The 20148-nt window shown below is 47.3% G+C and overlaps 1 long non-coding RNA gene across 1 annotated transcript; it reads right to left on the bottom strand.

Moving 5' to 3' along the window:
- Positions 1-327: 327 nt before the first annotated feature.
- Positions 328-19750, bottom strand: LOC142790226 (uncharacterized). The gene is made up of 3 exons (XR_012889404.1): positions 19465-19750; positions 18777-18911; positions 328-660 (listed from the first exon to the last, which is right to left on the bottom strand). It is a non-coding gene; the product is annotated as an uncharacterized LOC142790226 (long non-coding RNA).
- Between the last annotated feature and the right edge of the window lie 398 nt (positions 19751-20148).

Below are 20148 nucleotides of genomic sequence, written 5' to 3'. Positions count from 1 at the left end.
GCAAAAATATTCTGGGTGCTTTGGCACAGACGATCGTCAGTCTATTGTCTCACTATTTGTCTGTGTGCGCGGACATGCGTCTATGTGCGTGTGTGCATATGTTGAACATGAAGCAAGCACAATTACCGCGCCCGAGTGACGAGGTTTACCCAAGTCTAAGCATGGCAGTGCACATTTACCACCCCGACCCACTGTATACTTTACCCACTATAGATACAATTTAGCCAGGTTCTCAAGCATGGGCACAGCCGAGAGCGGCCGAGTCAATAATGAATACGGAGAGCGCAGGTTAGGGCGCTCGCTGGGCGTAAATGAGGTATACCAAAACACACAAAAATTCTTTTATTCACTCTCTCTAGCACACGCACGCATATCACACGCACGCACACGCTATATATTCAAAGGGCAACACGCAACGTGAGTTGTGTCGAATGTAGCAGGTGTATATGTCGCGTGGGAACCACATAGCAGTGCAGCAAGCTGTATGACTTTTCACATTTCACAGTTCGGACATTCGACCAACTGATGCCTTCATGGTTAGAGCTGCCAGAGAGAGAGAGCATGAACTTCGATCCTGTCCCGAATGTCGGCCTTCTATTGTGGGTACTGTCCAGGCTTCTTCTCAACAGTGCAGGAGGAATGCAAGGGACGCGGCTGAACCTGTCAGAGAAAAAAAACAAATTAGGAAGGACCCCCATACCTTGGGAATCAATGTTATGCGAAGGATGTGCATGGGAAGTAACTGTGCTGTAGTTGTTTTTTTTTTTTTTGAGCGATACGTTACGGCGTGCAGCTAAAGATATGTACAATTGCACGTCGAAGACAAATGTTTGACAGCCGAATATGCTTTTTACAACCAGTTGTTTACAGGTGTGCAAGGATGACCACTAAAACAAGGATATTACAGCAACACCAGAAGGGGTAAGCTGATACGAAGCTCTGGTGATCACGAGGATGGTAGTCCTGGATACTGCGGCAGAAATCAAGTTCAGCGGATGAAGTTTAACTGCAATTGACGTTAACCCGGCGTGATGACAGCTGTACCGTAGCGGTGCATACGTATATAAAATAAAATAGCCAGCACTGCAGGTCTTCCCACTCACTTTAATCCAAGTGCCAGCCTAAATAATCGACACGCCATTTAAATAATCTGAGCGCCACGCTATTCAATCCATGTGGTAAACATTTAGTCGAAGCGCCGACATATTTATCCAAGTGCCAACTGAGTTAGGCCGCGTGCCAGTGAGTTTAATCCAAGTGTCACCATGTTTAATCCATTTGCGAACGGCTTTAATTCAGGTGCCAGCCAGTTTAACGCATGTACCAGAAACACATAGTGTGTAACTTTACAAAGTCTAAATGTCGGAATAATGTAAACATGGAGCAACAGGAAGAACCTTTCGCTCGCCTCTACATGCTATAGCGTTTATGAAATGAGCTGTAGTGTTATTTCCACCTATAGTTTTGGTGTCATACCTTCAAACTAAAAAAATAACGGCATATTCACGGGGTGAATGATGATGAATGGGCGAAGCTCCTGAGGGATTCATCGGTAAACTGTGAATCTTCCGTGTAATTCGCCCAGTCGATCATCATGTAAAGACGTGAGAAACGCTGTGTGTGTATATACACAAATCAACTTTTATTTGTTCTTAGACGATGGATGGCTTGCGATGTCCCTTGCCTCGCGCGCTCGCACATCGGGATTCTGTTTGCGAGCGCGCGCTGCTGCCGCCTTGCGCTCTCTCCGCTGTGCAGCCTTATCCATCCGGCGACTCCGAGCGCGCGCCAACAGCGAACGGATTTTATTACAACGCTCCCCCTAGCGTACGTCGCCGCACTAAATCGAACGATTGCCTTCAACCAATGACACGCGCCATATGTGACATCATTCCTATTTTATAAGATCTCGAGTCTTTCATCAACTACAAGTACCGCTTTCTAGTTTATAACATCTTGCATCTTTTCATCATCAGCTACAAGTACCACCATCTAGTAAACACTACAAGAACTAAACGAGAGGTGGCTACATGGATGGATGGATGGATGGATGGATGGATATGGCTGTACCCTTTAGATCGGGCGGTGGCTAGCGCCACCAAGCCGTAATACCTAATGAACCAAAAACTATATTTTTTTTTTCCTTAAAAAAAAGAGTTTGAGGATTCCTACTTTGCAGTGAAGAGTTTAATTTTCACTCGTGCCCTGACTTTAGCCACCAATCAGATAACCTCCTTCTAGTTAAGTCTACCCGCTTAAAGTTTATTTTGCCCTCCCGGTCCGTAAACCCCAGTGCTTTGAAAAACTCTGCGCCATCATCCTGAACTATAGGGTGAAGCCCTTTACAGAACATTATCAAGTGTTCGGCAGTTTCTTCTTCCTCTCCACACGCACTGCATACTGTGTCTACCCCTTCGTATTTGGCCCGATATGTCTTGGTTCGCAAAACTTCCGTTCTGGCCTCAAACAGTTGAGAACTACCCCGAGTATTATCATAGATCCTTTCCTTGGCCATTTCCTGCTTAAACGTTCCATAGATCTCTAGTGCGGACTTCTTTATCATGCCCATTCTCCACATGTCAGTCTCCGTTTCCTTCACTTTCTTCTTAACCGATAGTTCTTTTTGGTTTGGCCACCTGCTGTTTTCTAAGTATTTACCAGTCAACTTCCTGGTTCGCTTTCTCCATTTTGTATCGACATTCTTCATGTACAAGTAGCTGAAAACCTTCCTAGCCCAACGCTCTTCCCACATTTCTCTCAATCGCTTCTCAAGTTTTATCTTGCTGCTAGCTTCCCTGCCCTCAAATGATGTCCATCCCATATCACCCCGAACTCCCTGATTTGGTGTATTCCCGTGAGCTCCTAAAGCAAGCCTACCTATTCCACGTTGCTTAATTTCTAATCTTGCTTGAACTTCTGATCTCATGCACAAGACCGCATTGCCGAACGTCAGCCCAGGAACCATGACCCCTTTCCATATTCCTCTCACAACATCATACCTATTGTAATTCCACAGTGCCCTATTTTTCATGACTGCTGCATTCCTGTCACCTGCCAGTAACCTCTCACTAGGTCTAGCGTGGAGATAAATACAGGAGACATACAGGAGACGGTACCGCCATCTAGTGAACACTGCAAGAACTAAACTAGAGGTGGCTACATACAGGGGACGGTACCGCCATCTAGTGAACACTGCAAGAACTAAACTAGAGGTGGCTACATACAGGGGACGGTACCGCCATCTAGTGAACACTGCAAGAACTAAACTAGAGGTGGCTACATACAGGCTACAGGGGATGCACAGGCCATGCCCTAAGGAGCTTCGCCCCTAAAAAAAGTGCGTATTGATTGCATTTACGGGCAGTAAATGTATTTGCTCATAGAGTCCATGTTAGTCTATGCTTCATCGCTATTGCCTTATTACGGCTAATCTTTTACACCTTCGGATAAGCAGAGATTCATTACGTCTGCTCGGCATTTGGCGGCTTATTCGCCAAAGCGTTTCCAGTCGTCTGCTCAGCCCGGTGAGAATAATATAGTGACCTAGAGATAATACTTATTCGTTATTGATATCAGAAATGGCCACTTGAAAAACCTAATGTGCATTCATTTGGGTTCGTTTGGAAATAAGTTTTTTTTTTTGTAAAAGCCTCAAAGGCGATACTCCTGTTTTTGTGTAACAAACTACGCTACAGTGTTGCTGAAGCGCGTTTCCTTGAAGCGCGCGTGCTTCGTCGGATACACACAATTTTGTTTGAATAAAAAGATAACAACTAGTATGAATGACAAACATGTCTTCCGTGCTCCACATCAAGATTGTAAGTTTAAGTCTGATGTGCAAAAAATGCCCCGCCGCGGTGGTCTAGTGGCTAAGGTACTCGGCTGCTGACCCGCAGGTCGCGGGTTCGATTCCCGGCTGCGGCGGCTGCATTTCCGATGGAGGCGGAAATGTTGTAGGCCCGTGTACTCAGATTTGGGTGCACGTTAAAGAACCCCAGGTGGTCAAAATTTCCGGAGCCCTCCACTACGGCGTCTCTCATAATCAAATGGTGGTTTTGGGACGTTAAACCCCACAAATCAATCAATCAATCAATCAATCTGATGTGCAAATGCCGCAATAAAATCAGTTCGAATTATCTCTCACTCGCTCTGCCCTGTGAGGGCCTTCTAATTTTTTGAGCATATACCTGCGTTTGACCCCATCGCTGCCCACGAGCAGGTTTTTCATATCTTGGAATGCACTCCGGCACTCCAATAACCGTATTCTGTCCTTCGCATTACATGACCCGTCTCGGTCATGTAATGCTTTACAAATCGAATTATGTGCTTTGGCGACGAAGACAAAATATTTGTTAACATGTTTCTGCCTTTTCTTTCGTTGCAATTAAAATTACTCCACCCGGGCCAAGCACTCATCTACAAACTTGTACATAGAAAAGTACAAACACGGCTGAAGAGAGCAACGGCAGTAGTTTTTTTTTTCCTTTCACAAATACTATCAGCGAATACCAATAATAATGATTTATTCTACCTTCCCACTATTTTTTTTATACTGTAGGAACTGCATTTCAATAGCACTGCCGCTTTCTACGCTCCGTATTCTGCTTTTTGTGCATGGATTAGTTATTCGCATCGCCTCCCCCCCCCCCCCCCACCCTCCCTATCATGTAAAGTATGGGGCTGACTTCGCGCCTCACTCCTAGGTTACTGGGAGGGCATAGGAAGGGGGGGGGGGAAGGCTGCTCCTTCCTTTACGCACACACCTATGCTTACGTGCCAAAAATCACGCATGATTGTGCGACACCCCCTATAGCGTACGGGAATCCCAAAAATTTCGACCACCTGTTCTTTAACGTGCACTAACGTCACGCAGAGGACGGGCCCCTGTAAAATTTCGGCTGCATCGAAATGGGACTGCCGCGGCCGCTTAAAAGAGCCGCGACCTTTGGTTTGACAACTGAGCTCTGAAATCGTCGAACTTCCGCGGCGCACATCACAGAGTACAAGCGATAATTATACTACAAGGAGTTAGCCGCGCCCTCTCCAACTACTCCACCCCGGTGGCTCCCGGCATTCTGATAACGAAACAGCAGTAGGTGAAAAATGTTTCGCCGGTGGTGGTGAAACATTTAATAACCATTAATCAGTTACAGAGAGGTGATTGGGTCGGGGCTTTGTCGGCCTCGCGTAGCTCTTTCAGGTGATCAAACCGGTGTCGCACGGCCACTTTTGATCGCGATCGGATCCGATCCGAAACAAATCTCTCGATCATGGTTCGCTTCGATCACGCAAGTTTAAAAAGGAATTTCAACGCTGTTTATATGATTCCCACCCCCAGTCGGCCTTCGTCGCGATCAGCAAAGCACAGCGGAGCACCGCTGTTATATAGCCGGCGTTTGCAATTCAGTTTTGCTTCTAACGCAATCGGAATAGCTGATTTAAGATGCCGTACAACCATCTTCCTTCAGCCAAGCGTTGCTCGTAGGCGTAGTTCTTCGTAATAATTCTGTACGACTGCAACTAGAATAATAACGTTTGAACTCTCATTAGGTTCGCTCCACATAAATAAGCCACTATGCATTCAAACTCCGAAGTATGTAGATAGGCGTACTCCTGCCCATCCCTTCACACAGCTTCGTTTATCATATAGCCGCATGTTGTACAACCAACAGTTGACCGTATCGAATACACCTAATTTGAGTAAACACGCATTCTTGTAAATGTGGTATTGCGCATTTCCAATTTCTACGAGCCTGGGCATCAGACAGCCGGTCACGTTCACAGTGCATCGATACTTGTCGAATCGTCCCTGAAGAGAACCAAAACTATTCCGATTTCCAATAAGGCGCGAACCGCCCGAAAGCAAACGAGAAATTCAACGCGCTCGACCAGCAAGCAGCCCGCAAAGCTGAGCGCGATCAAGGTCCAAACATGCCCAATTTCCCCAACCGCGAGATCATACGTACGGCTCGCGCCCCTGCAAGAAAAGCTCACTAGATCAGCTCAAAAGCTTTCTTAGCCCATCGCACAGTTCGATTTTTACTTTCCTTGCATCCCACGACTCAATTCGCATGCTATAGATGTGGGAAAACGCACGAAAAGACGCCCCGTTGGTGAGCAAAGCTGACCATGTATCATGAGGACAACAGGGCGTCATAACGGTCGAACGAACAGCCAGCAGAGATTCAAATTTGAGTTGCAACGTACAAATTCCGGGAAATCGCGGACTCGACTCTTCCCTGCGTCTCATCTTATCCGTTTGAAATTTGTACCTAGGGAGTCGCTAGCTTGTCGGAAGGAGGCGGTTTGAACTGGTTGGAAGCGTTCAGCCAGCCGAAGAGCCTTGCCCGGGAGATATTTGTGAATTCGCGCGCGTGAGAGAGAGTCGGCCTTGGAGCGAAGGGTTGCGTTCGCTTTTCTCGAAGTCGAAGCGGTTCAACGGTAGACGTTGAGGCGACGAGTAATTTAGCAGTGATCACCGCTGGTTTGTCGTAGGATATCGCTGTGATTAAACTTCGATTATTTTGACACCGCGCGGTCAATGGTGATCGAGAATGGAGCTCTCGTGAGGTCCACCGTGTCGCATGGAAGTTACACCGGTGATCGAGAAATGAAAAAAGAGAGTCGAACTCAACCTGTAAATGCGTGGTGTGGTGTGCGTGAAACTGAAGCGTTGGCGTTCTCTGACGTCCTAGGAATGAGAGACTGTCAAGCCAAGATTTTGTTTCTGGGAGAGAAATAAAGATATGCCACTTGTATCTGAGATCGCGCGCGTTAATTTTTTTTTCCTTTTTTTTTAGTTGTTTTACTGCCTGGCGCATTCGCTGACTCTTTGAATAACACATTAAGGCACTGGTGTGCTTTACAAAGTACACTTCCTTTTTCGGGAATAAAAAAAAAACACAGCCCAATATTTTGGTTTCGTTCGCTGGAATTTTAAATGCCAAGCTTATCGACTCTGTCACATATTTTTTTTTTTTCTGTTCTACGAGTAGTTAAACTTTAGAAAAACCAGAGCCCGTCAAACACACCTGGTGAGCTGGGGCGTAGCCAGGGGGTGGCACTTTGGGGCCCTGCCCCCCCCCCCCTCACGAATTTTTTTTCACCGTGGCATAGGGATCGAAAAAAGACCATTTCAATTCCCCCCCCCCCCCTTTCCTGAAAAAAAAATCAGGGTACGGGCCTGCTGGTCAATACTGCGTTTTCTACGATTGTTTGATATTTCACAATTTATACGTTTAAAAGAGAAAAAAAACGGATTTATTGTGCTTCAGCAAGAACATCCCTGCACTGTGTGAGGAGCGTATAGAGTGCATAGTTTCGTAGTTTTTTCTCGTACGTGTAATGAAATCTGGGTTTACTTCATGGCAGCATACACGTACTTAATATGTTGTGTGGGGCCTCAGAAATGGAGCCAGTTATTTTCTTTTAAGAATAATGCCTTTTTTTTCTTTTTTCTGTTATCCGAGAGCCACGAGGCTGCGACAGATGCCGATGTGAACATGCGAGAGCCCATTGAGGTTTTCATTGTCGCTTCTGACCCTAACATCCACACTTAGGAGAAGAAAGGAATGACGACGGTACGAAGCGCGCTCTCTGCGAACAATAAAGTTATTTTGGAAAGAAAGGAACGTCGGCAGCGCGGTTTCTGTTTTGATACCGAAAACAACTGCGTTTCGTAGAGGCCAAAATATAGGCATAGTTGCTATGCTGCCGAACGAAAACACGGCAGTTTTTATGTTGTGTAACCAGGTGCCTATCCACTGAAAATAAAATTTAAAAAAAAAAAAACGTAGTGCTTTTGCCAACTCTTCTCAGCAGCTGTAACAATGGAATAGAACGGGCTGAGCTGTACTACAGTGCTGAGAATTACAGAGATTTGATATCCGAGACGAAGTGCTGCAGGCCCAGATGACATAAATAGCCGCAGACAATGAATGCGGGTTCTGCAACTGCACTGTATGTTTCGGCAGACCCCCTACGTGTTGACTATTGTCCTTCAGTCGCACAATGGCAAGACACTCACTAGGCACTGTTGTACCTAACAGAAGTGCCAGGAAGTCTCTAGCGACAACTGAGATTGCTATTATACTCTATCCATACCGAAGCTTTCACAAAATGCTTAGGAAAAAAAATGCAGGTATGCCACAATACACTAAAATAGTGTTGCAAGAAGCGTGGCGTTACGCTTTACATAAAAAGATGGTGCTTCAATAAGCTACATTGGGTCAAGATGACTTTGCTACTCGTTTGGCAATGGCCTAGCGTACTCTTCATTCCTGCATGAAGCTTTCCTATCGCTATCTCGATGGTCCATGGCACACTCTAAAGTACGGTGCCATAACTTGTGCAAAAACTCACGATAGTCTATGAAAATTTGCACATGTTCTTGTCTATTGCATTTATTTAAATGTGAAAAATCTCTATAGAATATATCCAGTACTTCTCTCGTAGTTTTTAATAAGTTGAACATGTACTCGACACACTGACGTGAAGTCGAGAGCACAAACGGCGACTTACTAACTTGCGCGTAAAAAAAAAAAAGAAACGAGTCTTGCACTTTGTTCTAGAACCAGAGTCAACTTCAGTGACGCATTTACGAATTGTCCGAACAAACCCAAGGCCCCATAGCAAGAGTCAGGACACCGGGAGCGATAGGAGGCTGCTCTGCGCAGCTCGCAACCGCGGTTACAGCTCCTGATAGTGAGCCGGGCCAGAGGGGTCGCCGAAGCGAAGCAGTGTCCGGCCATATAGAGTGGCCCGAGGGCCGGCCGTCATCATCCCAGCTTAACAAGCGGCGTTGCCTAACATGCCTTAACGCTGCCGAACTAGCCGCGTTGATTCAGAGAGTTCACGCTGGCCGTAGTTATTAAAAGAGCAGGTCGAGGTCGCCCTGTTTCTCTTCGAACGCTGTTTCTAGAACACGCGAGGACAATTCGAACGTGTCTACGCGTGCTTCCCAGTTCTCAGCGTTCGCATCCGACACACAACACGAGCTATGGGACTTAGCGGTCCACGTACAGGTCGTCTATCGAGCTTTCTCCTCGATTACAACGCGTAGTTTTTGTTTGTTTTTTCATTTGCAGTCTGCTACTTCTGTTCGTAGCAGCTGTGCATGTTACACCGTTCCCTAGCGTAAAAAAGCGCGTAATTTTTCCAAATGTGCGCGGAAAGAGTTCACCTACGATCGTGGCACTGTCGAACGACGCTTATTGAAGACCGGAGACGATTTTTATACGCCTCCGGTTTTGAATTGAATGCTAACTTCAATGTCTCAGCGGCGAGGTAGCCGACAGAGAACCCCTCAAATTATTGCGATTTTCACGTCGAAGACCCTCCGTAACACAATCACTGGACGTCCGAGGGTATCATACTGCATTTAATTCGAGTAGGAATCGGCTTCATTGATTTGTTGTGACGAGAAAGTGAGATTATGCAAGCCGTTCGGCCGTCTGGGGAACTCCCGCCACCATTATCTCGGCGGCGAAAGCCCGCACCGTGACAAATGGGGAAAATTCAAAGAAATTCTTTCCCTTTCTTTTTCGTCCCCGCGCCTCCACAGTGCTGAAGCTCGGGTAGCTATCAGTATTTCCATAGGGATAGTGACGTCACACAGAAGGTATAAAAAAGGCGGGACAGGCGGTAAAACTTTTTTTCCCTGGAGACTCGGCCAAGGGAGGACGTATCGCCGGTGAGTTCAGATTGCGCTGACCGTTATCTTTGGATCTCTTTGTTCTGAGGTTTGGGGTTACGGGTACTTGCGCAGGTTGTGGTTCTGACCTTGGAGGTTGCACCGGCCAAAGGACGTTCTCTAGGTGAGTCCGCTTTTTGCCGAAATGCTGCGCTTCGATTGATTTCTTTGTTCCGAGATCTCGTCTGGAACTCCGCGCAGGGCTTGGTCGCGTTTGTCTGTTGGGAGGTCGTGGTCTCAAGAGGCCGTACAGACTGGTCTTACGTCAACGTTGTCGACGGTCTTCAAAAGGAAGCTTCACGTCGATTTGCAACCAATGCAAGGTTTTTCATACGCGATTTTTTTTTTTTTGCTTCCAGTGACGGGACACTTTTTGACGTTGTGCGCGTTTTGTGAATCTTTTCTCGCAGGTGTGTGCTTGTGAGTAGACATGACTCGTGTATCCTACGCCGCGGACGGGAGCTCTGCGATCATCCACGCATCGAAGGTGAGCAAGAGACATTTTCTCATTTACATAGCTGACTTAATTGCTAGTTGCACCTGTGTCGCGTGTTCATGAGTGCTTACTGTGTAGGCAATTTTTACTACTTAGCACAGACGTCCACTAGTGGGTTTTTTTTTTGTTTGCAGATTTTCTGGTTAGGTTTTGTGAATGCGTTCAGGAGTAATGTGAGTGTGCTTCCGACTACAATTCATGACCCTACAGCTAAGCGCCGTTTTTAAAAGTTAGGACGAAAAAAAATTCATTTTCACGGAGTGCATGACGAAGCGTCCGTCAATCCTTCTGCTCGTCTGTCTTTTCGTCTGTCTGTCTGTTGGATCAGTCATATAGCTATAGGCGGTCACGTACCACGAGACATATACAAGGGACGGACAAACAAACGGTTTTGGGAGCTTCGCCCCCAAATAACTTTCTACTTTGAATGTAGTGTTGCTTCTTCGTGACAACAATTGGCCTTTTCATCGTTGTATTTTAATGTAACGAAAAAAATATGCATAAGCGAATATTTGAGCGTTTCGAAATTTTCGATAAACTATTACTGTATTAGAAATTAACACTTCTGCACTATTGTAATGTTTGTTCCCGAAACTTTGGTAGTATTCGAATTGAACAAATAAGCAAATTTCAGCGCGTAACGTAGCTGCAAAAAAGTGGCTTGGCTGCTGCAACGTTATGGTGCGTGCTGTAAGCCATTCTTTCAGAAAAAAAAATCGCGCTGTGGCGCAGCCACATTTTGCAGGTAATCTGCGCGTGAATTGATTCGTTTTTCAAAGCTGCTACTGTGCCGGAGGTGCCAGACGTGGCGCGCCTGAACGGTCACGGAACAGACGATTTTTTCCGACGCGGGTTGCGCGCTTCCGAGCAGACGACCAGGCTTTGCGGCATTTTTTGTTTTTTGAATATAGCGATAAAAAAGGAAACACCAATTTGTGGAAAGAAATGCAGGGGTACAAGTTGCGTATGCTCGTGTTTGCCATAATGCGAAAATTCTCTCGTGTTTTGCCATAATGCGAAAAACTGAAAGCAGACGTGGTACAATTGGCGTCCGCCATCTTGAATGCCGCGGTGACTCGCGCTAGCAGTTCTCGTGCTTCTAAAAGTGAACCATTCGTAGATGTGCCTTGCGAAGGCTGTTCTGATCTTGCCTCCATTTCGCGTGCCCGAATGTAAGTCGAGTACTAAACTCCGCGAACCCCGAGTTAAGGCGAATGTTAGGGTTAACTCTGACCTCGAACTGCTCGGCTGTTCATCTTCAGACTTACTAACTGCATTTGTTGCGCGTTGTCTTGACTGCTTACTGTGTAATTTTTACGAACTAGTAGTCATCTACATGTGATGGGGTGGAGGAAGGATTTTTTTTCAGATTAAAAAAAATGCGCCAGGCAGTAAAACAACTAAAAAAAAGGAAACAAAAAATTAACGCGCGCGATCTCAGATACAAGTGGCATATCTTTATTTCTCTCCCAGAAACAAAATCTTGGCTTGACAGTCTGTCATTCTAAGGACGTCAGAAAACGCCAACGCTTCAGTTTCACGCACACCACACCACGCGTGTACAGGTTGAGTTCGACTCTCTCTTTTTTTTTTTCATTTCTCGATCACCGGTGTAACTTCCATGCGACACGGTGGACCTCACGAGAGCTCCATTCTCGATCACCATTGACCGCGCGGTGTCAAAATAATCGAAGTTTAATCACAGCGCAATCCTACGACAAACCAGCGGTGATCGCTGCAAAATTACTCGTCGCCTCAACGTCTACCGTTGAACCGCTTCGACTTCGAGCAAAGCGAACGCAACCCTTCGCTCCAAGGCCGACTCTCTCTCACGCGCGCGGATTCACAAGTATCTCCCGGGCAAGGCTCTTCGGCTGGCTGAACGCTTCCAACCAGTTCAAACCGCCTCCTTCCGACAAGCTAGCGACTCCCTAGGTACAAATTTCAAACGGATAAGATGAGACGCAAGGAAGAGTCGAGTCCACGATTTCCCCGAATTTGTACGTTGCAACTCAAATTTCAATCTTCGCTGGCTGTTCGTTCGACCGTTATGACGCCCTGTTGTCCTCATGATACATGGTAAGCTTTGCTCACCACCGGGGCGTCTTTTCGTGCGTTTTCCCACTTCTATAGCATGCGAATTGAGTCGTGGGATGGAAGGAAAGTAAAAATCGAACTGTGCGATGGGCTAAGAAAGCTTTTGAGCTGATCTAGTGAGCTTTTCTAGCAGGGGCGCCAGCCGTACGTATGATCTCGCGATTGGGGAAATTGGGCATGTTTGGACCTTGATGGCGCTCAGCTTTGCGGGCTGCTTGCTGGTCGAGCGCGTTGAATTTCTCGTTTGCTTTCGGGCGGTTCGCGCTTTATTGGAAATCGGAACGGTTTTGGTTCTCTTCAGGGACGATTCGACAAGTATCGATGCACTGTGAACGTGGCCGGCTGTCTGATGCCCAGGCTCGTAGAAATTGGAAATGCGCAATACCACATCTACAAGAATACGTGTTTACTCAAATTAGGTGTATTCGATACGGCTAACTGTTGGTTGTACAACATGCGGCTATATGATAAACGAAGCTGTGTGAAGGGATGGGCAGGTGTACGCCTATCTACATACTTCGGAGTTTGAATGCATAGTGGCTTATGTGGAGCGAACCTAATGAGAGTTCGAACGTTATTATTCTAGTTGCAGTCGTACACAATTATTACGAAGAACTACGCCTACGAGCAACGCTTGGGTGAAGGAAGATGGTTGTACGGCATCTTAAATCAGCTATTCCGATTGCGTTAGAAGCAAAACTGAATTGCAAACGCCGGCTATATAACAGCGGTGCTCCGCTGTGCTTTGCTGATCGCGACGAAGACCGACTGGGGGTGGGAATCATATAAACAGCGTTGAAATTCCTTTTTAAGCTTGCGTGATCGAAGCGAACCATGATCGAGAGATTTCATTCGGATCGGATCCGATCGCGATCAAAAGTGGCCGTGCGACACCGGTTTGATCACCTGAAAGAGCTACGCGAAGCCGACAAGGCCCCGACCCAATCACCTCTCTGTAACTGATTAATGGTTATTAAATGTTTCACCACCACCGGCGAAACATTTTTCACCTACTGCTGTTTCGTTATCAGAATGCCGGGAACCACCGGGGTGGAGAAGTTGGAGAGGGCGCGGCTAACTCCTTGTAGTATAAGTATCGCTTGTACTCTGTGATGTGCGCCGCGGAGGTTCGACGATTGCAGAGCTCAGCTGTCAAACCAAAGGTCGCGGCTCTTTTAAGCGGCCGCGGCAGTCCTATTTCGATGCAGCCAAAATTTTACAGGGGCCCGTCCTCTGCGTGACGTTAGTGCACGTTAAAGAACAGGTGGTCGAAATTTTTGGGATTCCCGTACGCTATAGGGGGTGTCGCACAATCATGCGTGATTTATGGCACGTAAGCATAGGTGTGTGCGTAAAGGAAAAAGCAGCCTCCCCCCCCCCGTGCCCTCCCAGTAACCCAGGAGTGAGGCGCGAAGTCAGCCCCATACTTTACATGATAGGGAGGGGGGGGGGAGGCGATGCGACTAACTAATCCATGCACAAAAAGCAGAATACGGAGCGTAGAAAGCGGCAGTGCTAATGAAATGCAGTTCCTACAGTATAAAAAAATAGTGGGAAGGTAGAATAAATCATTATTATTGGTATTCGCTGATAGCATTTGTGAAAGGAAAAAAAAAACTACTGCCGTTGCTCTCTTCAGCCGTGTTTGTACTTTTCTATGTACAAGTTTGTAGATGAGTGCTTGGCCCGGGTGGAGTAATTTTAATTGCAACGAAAAAAAAGGCAGGAACATGTTAACAAAAATTTTGTCTTCGTCGCCAAAGCACATAATTAGATTTGTAAAGCATTACATGACCGAGACGGGTCATGTAATGCGAAGGACAGAATGCGGTTATTGGAGTGCCGGAGTGCATACCAAGATATGAAAAACCTGCTCGTGGGCAGCGATGGGGTCAAACGCAGGTATATGCTCAAAAAATTAGGAGGCTGTTACGACCGGCCCTAGGGAACCAAGCAAGAGGAGTTGCGGGGAGAACTGGTTCTTGACCGACTGTGTCGTCGACCCCCACCTCCCCATTCAGGCTCCCCCCCTCTTGCCGGGAGAATTCAGGAATCTGCTGTGCGTTCGTGACCATGTTTGGGCATTTTTTAGGGCGCCAGGAGCATATATGGACATCGTGTTAGGTTGTGCCACTCCATGTGTTGTGAGAGGTGTTTCCCCCTCCCTCGTGGCCGAGGTGCCGGGGCCACCGTATTGGCTGACGATGCGGACAATGCGCCCAGTGTCGACAACGCGGCGCTATAAAATGCCGAAGACGTTTTGTACCGCTCTCTCTTCTCTCTTTGGATCAGTTGATCACTTCTCCACATGTAAATAAATCTCTGTCGTTGGTTCGGACGCTTCTTCTCGCTGCATTGTTGGACGATGGATCCTGCGACGGGGCCAGCTACCGAAAACGAGACCGGCAGGACCCGGAGTCCCAACAACTGGTGGCAGCGGTGGGATTCCGTATAAGAGCTTTTTGTAGCTTTTTTTGTCGATTAAGTTAACGGAAAACTTGAGGCAAGGCAGAAACCTAGAGCTGTCGTTGCCGTCAAGGTTAATTAGTTGCAGGACAGGAATCTTTGTGGAACAGAGACAGCGGTACTGGAGGCAGCCATGAATCTGAGATCCCTGCGAAAGTCCATGTTGTTGCTACTTGCAAGGGAGTTAAATCTGGAGGTGTCGGACTCTCAAAGAAAGCCAGAGCTGATAGAGGCGATTCTCGCATTGGGGGCGGAGGATGACGAGCTGTCAGAATGTGTCGAGGAGATTCAGGAGAGGCCAGCGGCAGAGGCCGAAAGAAAGGCGGCGGAGGCCGAAAGGAAAGCGGCAGAAGCCGAGGCAGATAAGATGCGAAAGCACGAGCTTGAAATGAAGCGCCTCGAGCTAGAGATTAGCCATAATAGTAGAGCAGGAGGCAGCGAGGCATCCGGTACCGCAGAGCGGGTCAGGTTCAAAATGACGGACCTAATCAGATCGTACAAGCTAGGGGAGGACATTGGGCTGTTCCTCGTCAACTTTGAGAGAACTTGTGAAAGGCAAGGTTTCAGCCAGGATACATGGCCTCAACGCTTGTTGTCCGTACTTCCGGGGGAGGCCTCAGAAGTAATCGCGCGCCTCACGAAAGAGGAAGCTGACGAGTACAGTGAGGTAAAGTCGAGCCTTCTCAAGAAATACAGGTTGTCAGCGGAAGGTTTCAGACAAAAATTTCGCAACGCCGTAAAAGAGAACAATGATTCATACCCGGAGTTTGCTTACAAGTTAATGGCCAACATGGGGGAGTGGCTCAAAGAGGCAAAGGCGTATGGGAATCATGACATGGTGCTCGAGTGTGTTGGTCTCGAACAATTCCATCAAAGGTTACCAGAAAAGGTGAGGTTCTGGGTGCAGGATAGACCGGACGTGAACACCGTAACGAAAACCGCAGAGCTCGCTGAAGAATTCGTTACGCGCCGCGCCCTCGGGGCAAACAGCGAGCCTAAAAGGGAAAAATTCCTACTACCGAATAAGGCGCCGTTTAGAAAACAACCGACAAGTCTCGCACAAAAGGGTGAGGAAAACAAGGCATCTAACCATGGGGCGTCGGCAGAGGCAAGCAAAAGGAAATTTGAGGCGAAAAAACCGGCGGCTTGTTTCAATTGCCACGAAACAGGGCACTTCGCGAAACATTGCCCTAAAGAAAAGGTGGCCTTTTTATCTATTAATGAAGCCGACGAGAACACGAAGTGTTTAGAGCCCTATATGTACGACCTTACTGTGAACGGCAAGCAGTCTCGGGTTCTTAGAGACTCCGCAGCCACTATGGACGTAGTTCATCCGTCCTTTGTTCAGTCCGGACAGTATTCAGGAGACTGTGCCTGGATTAGACAAGCCGTAGAAGCAAACAGTCAGTGCCTTCCCGTAGCTAAAGTTGTCCTTAAAGGCACATTTGGTACGTTGGAAACGGAAGCCGCGGTATCGCCATATCTACCTCCTCAGTATCCTTACTTATTTTCAAATAAGTCAGATCAAACGCTGAAGGAGAAAGGTCTAACGTTGGGAGAAGGCATAGTGCAGGCACTGACTAGATCGAAGGCACGTGCGCTGGCTGCGAGAGCAACATTCACTGAGGCAAACAAGCCTCAAATTCTTAATTTATGTTAATGATCTACCGTCTGGCATTTCTAATAACATTCGCCTATTTGCGGATGATTGTGTGCTATATTCCAAAATTACATGTCAGCAAGACCAAATTAATCTACAATCTGATCTTTTTCATATTGAAAATTGGTGTAAAACTTGGCAAATGTCCTTAAACGTACCAAAATGCAAACTAATGTCATTTTCCCGGCGCGCATGCCCATTATTTCACAATTACACCCTTAAAGGCTCTTCATTACAATCCACAAAAGAGTACAAGTACTTAGGCGTCCATATCACCAACAATCTATCTTGGACAGTACACGTGTACAAAGTAATCGCCAGCGCCAGTAGATCCCTCGGGTATCTGCAGCGCACGATGAAATTTGCTCCTTCAGACTTAAAATTGTTGGCCTATAAAACCCTTATCCGTCCAAAACTCGAATATGCAGCCGCTATATGGGACCCGCACCAGCGTTACCTCATCGACAACGTAGAAGCCATCCAAAACCGGGCTGTTAGATTTGCTTTCTCTGATTTTTCTTCATACACTAGCGTCACAAATCTCAAGTCGCGTGCGTCCCTTCCTCCCCTCAACAACCGTCGGAAACTAGCAAGGCTGGCATTATTCCATAGGTTTCATTACTCAATATCACCAAACTCCTACGTCACGCCAAAATCACATGTATACACTCGCACTAAAAACGAACATCAAGTTTCATACCCCCGCCCACGAACTAACACTTTCGCGCAATCCTTTTTTGTTCGGTCAGCCAAAGACTGGAACAATCTTCCCGCTCACGTGGTACAGACCAAAGACCTTGACCAGTTTAAATCGCTGCTTACCGCGCCCGGAATTGTGTAATATCCTCATGTCGTTTTTATGGTTCCCGTTTTTTCTGTCTTTCATTTTTGTCAGTGCAGGCGAAGTAATAGAGCGTTGCCTTCTGACATCATATTGTTTTCTGTTTTTACCAAATTTATAGCTACCTAGCTCATTGCCGTTGTTTGCATTCTGACTTGTATATTTGCACCATTGTACTGCTGTAAAGCGCGGTTATCCAAGCTGTTTAAACTCTGATTGGTCCCAATGTAAAACATGTAGCGTGTCTGGCCATGTAGTTTCTTTTATGCTTCTTCACTCATTTATTGTTGTGATGATCTTGTATATAGTTATGTTGGTAGCGCATCTCCCCCTCACCCCTACCCTCGTTTTTGTTCTAGTCTGTCGCTGGTACCACCCCTCATGTAATGCCTCCTTCTAGGAGGCCCTTGAGGTATGAAAATAAATAAATAAATAAATAAATAAATCGACAATGGGCCTGGTTGCGAGTTGGACACCACGGTAACAAATCGACTTGTGCGAGAACAGGCTGCAGAAGCCGTAGTCGCGGAGGCAACCATTCCTAAAGGCGACGATGAACCTCCTCCCGAATCGGAAGGGGTCAATTACGCCTCGTTGACCAAGCAAATAGAAAATGCCGTTGCTCCCAAGCCGATTCCTGGTAGTACAGAGGATAGCACAGAGGGTGACACATTCCAGGTACAAGGAAATACGAAAGAGTTGTGTGTCATGCCAACTTCGGATAATTTCAGTCGGCTGCTGCAGGTGAGCCCCGCTTCATTAATAACCGAACAAAAGGGGGACCCGACGTTTAAGCAATTCCAGGACAGTTCGAAAGAGGGAATCGCCAAACGAAATGTGAGATTCCAAGAGAGGAGCGGCATACTCTATCGAAAATATCTAGATAGGCGAGAGGTAGAGTTGGACCAGGTAGTCGTATCTCAGGCGTATCGTCAGGATTTGCTTAGTTTGGTGCATGGAGGATCATGGTCAGGCCACTTAGGCGTAAAGAAGACGAAAGATCGTCTTTTACAGGAATACTACTGGCCTGGATGCTTTAAAGATGTAGAGAGGTTTGTAAAATCTTGCGATGTGTGTCAGCGAGTGGGTAAGCCGGGAGATGAGGCGAAATTTCCAATGAAGCTGGTACCCGTAATCACGGAGCCCTTTCGTCGGTTGGTAATTGACACAGTAGGTCCTTTGCCCTGAACAACTTCAGGCTACCGTCACATCCTGACCTTAATCTGCCCAGCTACTAAATTTCCAGAGGCGGTCCCGCTAAAAGAGCTAAGTTCCGTTGAAGTAGTGAACGCACTTCTGTCCGTGTTTGCCCGGGTAGGCTTTCCTGCCGAGATACAATCAGACCAGGGCACCATTTTCACGAGTGCCTTAACGACAACCTTTCTAGAGCGGTGTGGCGTGAAATTATTGCATAGTTCAGTCTACCATCCGCAGTCGAACTCGATAGAGAAGCTTCACTCCGTGATGAAGCGAGTGTTAAGAGCCTTATGTTTTGAACGAAAAACTGACTGGGAAATGTGCTTACCTGCAACGATGTTTGGACTAAGAACTGCACCACATGAGACAACAGGGTTTACGCCAGCGGAACTTGTTTACGGCCGCAGGCGGCGATCTCCTCTTCGTATGCTGGGAGAGTCGTGGGAAGGTCAGGGTGATGATCCTGTAGTAGTGGAATATGTCCTCACCTTATTGAATCGTCTAACAAAAGCCCAAGAACTGACCGAGAGTGCGATGACCAAAGCACAGCAGAAGGCTAAGCTTTACTACGATCGGACAGCTAAAGCACGACACTTTGCTGTAGGAGACAGGGTCATGTTGTTGAGGCCCTCCCAAAAGAATAAGCTTGAAGTGCAATGGGTCGGCCCGGCCGAGATTACTCGAAAATTGTCTGACACCAACTATGTGGTAAAATTACCAGGAAGTCGTAAGGTACACCAGGTGTATCATAGCAACTTACTCAAACCCTATAAAGAGAGGGAAGCCATCGTGAACATGACTTTAAATGTTCCAGAAGAGGTTCCGGCAGAAATCCCTGAATTAGCTCCCGAATCGGACGAAGTCCCGATCGAGAAAAGAGTTGAGGATTTAGTATCAAAGTCACAACTGACAATGAAGCAGAAGCAGGAATTGCGTGGTCTTTTGACCGAGTTTCAGGACAGATTTGTAAGCGTGCCAGGCCGGACATCCGTCCTCACTCATGACATAGAGCTTACCTCGTCGGAACCAGTAAGGTGGCTGCACCCTCGGCCGCTACGCCCAACCGACTTGCCGCTGCCGCCCTTCATGGAAATTCACACGGATGATGCGCAATGTACCGCCAAACCGCCACCTGATCTGCCCCGCTTCGCCCCCTCCCGGATGTCACGTGCCAACCACATCACCGATTCGACGCCGCCAATTCACCGCCAAGATAAAAGCCCGAACATCACCCATGGTCCCACCAGTGGGCTCGGCAACACGTCAAGGATGGCGGACGCTTACCTGCGACGCCTGTTTTTCGTGCAGGTAATGGTGCATTCAGACGACGGATCGAATCCCGATGTGGCGGGACGGACGGCGCGTCACGTGACCTCACATCAGTGATTCCCCTCGTCCGCGACTCGTCCGCGCGTCTCGCGGACGGATGAACCCAACCTGTTTCTCACATCGGGATTCTGGCGGGAGAAAGCCGATACTTCAGCGGATTAGCTCGGGGTTTCTGGCAACCAGTACACTTTTCGTCTGCTCGTGGCATGTCCTCCATGGCTCGCGGATAGCTGCATGACTGGTCGGCATCATCTACGCTTGAGCATTGTTTACTTAGTTTCCGGAGGCTTTGTTCTCAGGTGATTAAATACGCAGAAATCACTTTTGGTGGTTCGGGAAATGTCGCCGCCGTCGCTTAACACGCGAGATTC

Source organism: Rhipicephalus microplus, unplaced genomic scaffold (assembly GCF_043290135.1).
Source record: "Rhipicephalus microplus isolate Deutch F79 unplaced genomic scaffold, USDA_Rmic scaffold_84, whole genome shotgun sequence".
Lineage (NCBI taxonomy): Eukaryota > Metazoa > Arthropoda > Arachnida > Ixodida > Ixodidae > Rhipicephalus > Rhipicephalus microplus.
This window is presented reverse-complemented; position numbering and strand designations above follow the sequence as displayed.